Genomic DNA, 5,000 nt, shown 5'->3' with positions numbered 1-5,000 from the left:
TTTGTTATCCTGGTCCGTGACCGAGCGAACTCATACACAACACAAACAAGACAAAGGCGAAGTTATTTGTGAAGAAGCGCAATATGCGGTCATACCCTCCAACTTTCTTGGAGGAGCATGTTAAGAGAGCAGTTTACTTTGGTATACTAGGGGTCTGATGCTGGTACCCACGCTAGAACTACCTTTACTGTGTAGATGGAGCCTGTCAAAAGTATTGAGGGGTACTTTAAACTGTTCTGGATAAGCCTACAGCTAAGCCCTTGTCTGCTGTTATCATACGAAAGGGTGTGTTAAGCGGAGGTTTTGACAGGGGGATGACTTATATATCTTAAAACCCATTTTTTCAATATATTGTTAGTATTGTTGTTTTGATCAGCTTGTGGACACAATGCGGTGTCTATTCTTCAATCATAGTTGCAGTAATAAAAATTATTACAGGACAGCGGGGAGAGGGGGGGGGGGGCAAACCTCTTCGTCCCCTGTAGATCCACCACTAATCAGGAGATTTAGTAATGTGTCAAAATCTGAGTTGTTTTGATTTCTAATGGAATGAAGAGACTAAGATTCATAGTTTTGATTGTGATGATTATGATTCCATTTCTATCTCCAAACGCAGTAAAATAAGTTTGATACAAAAACATGACTGTAACATAACTTTTAAAATCACCTTACCATGCTGACTTTAAAATACTATATTTCATGACCTGTCTACAATATAAGCCAGACCCAGGTTACAGGCCAGTACAACCCAAAACCATCTTTAGACTGGATAAATGACGAGGGTTGATACCAGAAAAGGAACCCAATCATACAATTTCTGCCAAAACGCTATGGAAATTTTGATGAACAAGACCACGGAAATGCTATGGCGTGTCCTATAGGCTACTAGCACATCCTCTCAATTAGAAATAAGCCAGGGCTGCCGAGTCAAGAGCAGGTTAGGCTATTGAAACTATCGCGACTGCAAAGGAAAGCGAGATGGAGAATATATTAGAGACGGGGTAAATGACTAGTAATGGGAAAGAGGTGGCAGATCTAATGGTAAGAAAGGAAGGTGTTAGATCAGATGGAAATAAAGAGAAGTGGGAGATCTGATGGAGGGAAGAGAGGTCGCGGGTCTGATGAAAAGGCGGGAAATTGGGATTCTTTGTGGGAAAGAGACGATATGGAAGGGACGCAAGGTTGAGGGAACCAAGAGAAATAAAATGAATAAATAAACAAGATGCAGTGGGATAGACATGATTTACCCTGAGACAGTTCATAGAAAAACAAAGGAAGAGAAGGGAGATGCGTGTAGATTTTATCGACGCAGAGAAGACTTACGACAGAGTGCCATGGAAAAGAAATAAGACACTATATGAAGGAGGAAGGAGCGCCGGAAAGGTATAATACATGTATACAGGAAATGTTTACTGGAGCAAGAACCGAAGTCAAGTGCAATGCGGGTCTAACGAGAACGAATTGGGTCTGAGTGTTAAGCGAATCTCAATTGTGCACGTCGTTCGCTGATTATATAGTTATATACAATACTAGTAAATAGGAGATTAAATGATGGTGGAAAATTTGCGGAGAACTCTTCAAGATAGCGGGATAAATATTGCACATCAAATTTAGTACGGAAGGGGAAAAAGGAGTCAGGCATTTTATGTCTGATGACTATAATGAAGGCCCCTATACCGTGCACACTCGAGGGCGCTGCAAATTGCACACTTTATCAAGATCTTGCGCCATACTATTCAAACTCAGTTTGCGCACATCAGTCTAGTCCTATATCCTTGCAATTGAACATTATAATTATGATCATGATTATCCATTATCAATTAATAAATATGTGTCAAAAGGAACGGTTTCCGAACACTGGCAGGGTAATAGACTGACTCATTGCAGTAACAGCAACGGGGATGTTGCCACGGCGTGGGCGCAAAAAATAAGCGAAAGTTTCATGCTTATACACACTCAAACTAGATGCCTGCATTGCGGAAACTGCATATATATGGAATGCGACTAATTAGCACAGGGCATTTGTTGGGCCTATGTATTCCTGCACACTAACCCCATGAACACACAAACTGCAGTGCACAATCTAATTTGTGCAAAACACTTGTGGATTTAGCTGAATGTACCTTTATTGTTAAGCGGAAGGTTCATAAATGCGGTAGTTAGTCCAGCAATGTTTTACGGAGCAGAAGTATGGGCATAACAATATATACAGAAGTGTGATGTAGCAAAACTAAGAATGCCCCAATGAGCGTGTGGAGTGACAAAGCCGGATAAAGTTATGAATGGGATAAAGTACACGTGGTGGAGACATAAAATAACGTGCTGAAAGAGATTGTAAGAGAATGGATATATTATGTAGGGGGGCCAGATGTTGGGCCCGGAAGGAGACTGGTGAATATATGAAAATGCGAAGGAGATGCAAAGAGAAGAGAGAGGGGAGAGGAATCAAATGATGTTTGAAATGCATGAAGGAGGATTTAAGATAGGAGGTTCTAAAGGCGACGCAGAACACGCCATAAATCTGTAGAAGAAAGTTTACCGGCACGTCTGTCAGATAAAGACGAAGGGGAAGACCTATATACACTACCAATGGCGGAGCATGATGGGAATGTTAAGCATTTCAAAGACATTTTCTAAATATCTGGGAGAAAACTGTATCGAATTTGTTCACTCTAATGGTGGGAGCGCCCCCTCTCACCCCCTGGATCCGCCGCCTGTGATGTTCGAGCACCCTACTCATCAGTTGCTAAACGTGGTAGTGAAGTACAGACCCATGGTCTAAATAGGAAAAGGTCAGGACACTCCGTGACAAAAACGGGTCCATGTTGCGCATCTTATGTCGTGACGTCACGCGGCGAGTTTCACTCCGTCACGCATGTGTAAATCTTGTGCGCACCGACTTGTGTTCAAGGTTACACACACACACACATACAGAGAGAGAGAGAGAGAGAGAGAGAGAGAGAGAGAGAGAGAGAGAGAGAGAGAGAGAGAGAGAGAGAGAGAGAGAGAGAGAGAGAGAGAGAGAGAGAGAGACAGAGAGAGAGAGAGACAGAGAGAGAGGAGAGAGAGAGGAGAGAGAGAGAGAGAGAGAGAGAGAGAGAGAGAGAGAGAGAGAGAGAGAGAGAGAGAGAGAGAGAGAGAGAGAGAGAGAGAGAGAGAGAGAGAGAGAGAGAAAGAGAGAGAAAGAGAGAGGTAGAGAGAGATAGAGATAGAGAGAAAGAGAGAGAAAGAGATAGATAGAGAAAGAGAAATAGTGAGAGAGACATAAAGAGAATAACAATAATTATAAATATAAAATTTGCTTAATAATAATGAATATCAATTGCTTAATAATAATGAGTACTCGCCATTTCTCAATAAACGAATATCATTAAATAATATGTGATAGTGAAAATTAATAATACCTTTATAATTATTGTTTAAAAAATCGTATGACCCGTTTTCTACCCGATTTATCCCCATGACGTCACGAGGAACCGCCCCTTCATGTGCGTGACCCGACCTGTTCCTAATGAGACCATGGTACATACCTATGATCACCAAATTGATTCTTTACACATTGCTGACTTCCCAATGGACCCACCTATTAAGTGTGTGGATGGCGACTGTCTATGTAGTTCTGTCAGATAATAAAGACACCTACAAATCATGTAGTCTGATGCCCAACATAAGGGCATAATTGCATGCTAAATCTTCGGGATTATGCCTCCTAGTATCAACATTGAACTGCATATATCGAAACATGGAAATTAAATTTCTGTACACTTAACATTGCAATTCAAAGTGATAGGTGTCCATATGTGAATATGAAGCAATATCTGAAGGCAAGTAAGATTAGGAAGAAAAGGCAAAATATAAGTATGAGAACAAAGGCCCAAGACATGTAAGTCACACAACGTAAGGTAGTTTTAAAGGAAGCCTCTGGCAGTACATATTTGTTATTGACGATGAATGAAACATTATCTTGAAAGGGTGACTACTCTGTGGCATCTAATGGCCGAGTAACTGAAATTATCTATTTCATTCATTCTTGTCGGAGGATCAGCATTTTTGTATAAAATCTATTTCCTATAGCATGCCATCCATACCTGTACTATGTACAAGGGATTTGCATAAAAAAAAAAAAAAAAATCCAAGACAATTCTTTTCCGAGTTACTCTAATGGTCACTCTTAGTGTAGACTGGCCTTAATTCATATCTTTCTCTTTTTTAATACTATGATAATGATATCTGGGCTAATGTTATAAAACAATGAATCTGATCATAGCTAAGTTCAAGGATTTATCTGAAAAGACTTAGAAATATCTAGAATCTCCATTTTTCAAGTTGTTTCGTAATTTCATATCAGTATTTGAAAAGGTTATTTACAATGTAGAATATAAAGAAAAAGTCAAAATAAGATCTTACTTATCTTTATGTCAGCAGGAGTTAATAAGTTATAAATACATATATGAATTTCTTTCTAAAAGAACACCGGATAATTTCCACAGGGCTTCACTTACCATAATGGACTCAATGCATTTGATCAAGTGCAAAAACCACACACATCCAGAATTTATTGTATTCTAAATTTATATACATGAAAGGGAGTTTAATCCATCAGCTGTTATTTATTCTGTACTTACTCTGCATGCATTATATACACAAGATATTATTCAAAATAACATATGCAACAGAAGATGCCACTTGTCGTTAAAAAACTTTGAAGATATGTCACTGGTGAAAAAAAAAATTTAAACCTTGTGAGACGTAATAGTGTATTCAGGAGTTTTACAAATATACCTTTCTTATATTTATATGACATCTCCTTTGCTACCAACATTCTTTTCTAGATCTACATTTTCTTTTATTTTGCCACACGAGTATGCACAAGCAAGAATAAAGAAAAGGCTATGTACACTCAATACTTCATATTGCCACAAAACAGAAGCATACCTTAAGCATGGGGAAGTGTGTGGAGACTTATTATAACTTTTTTCCCCTATTAATTTAACTAAAAC

Source organism: Penaeus japonicus, unplaced genomic scaffold (genome assembly GCF_977035675.1).
Source record: "Penaeus japonicus unplaced genomic scaffold, GWHDUDI00000001_assembly GWHDUDI00000037, whole genome shotgun sequence".
NCBI classification, from domain to species: Eukaryota; Metazoa; Arthropoda; class Malacostraca; order Decapoda; family Penaeidae; genus Penaeus; species Penaeus japonicus.
This window is presented reverse-complemented; position numbering follows the sequence as displayed.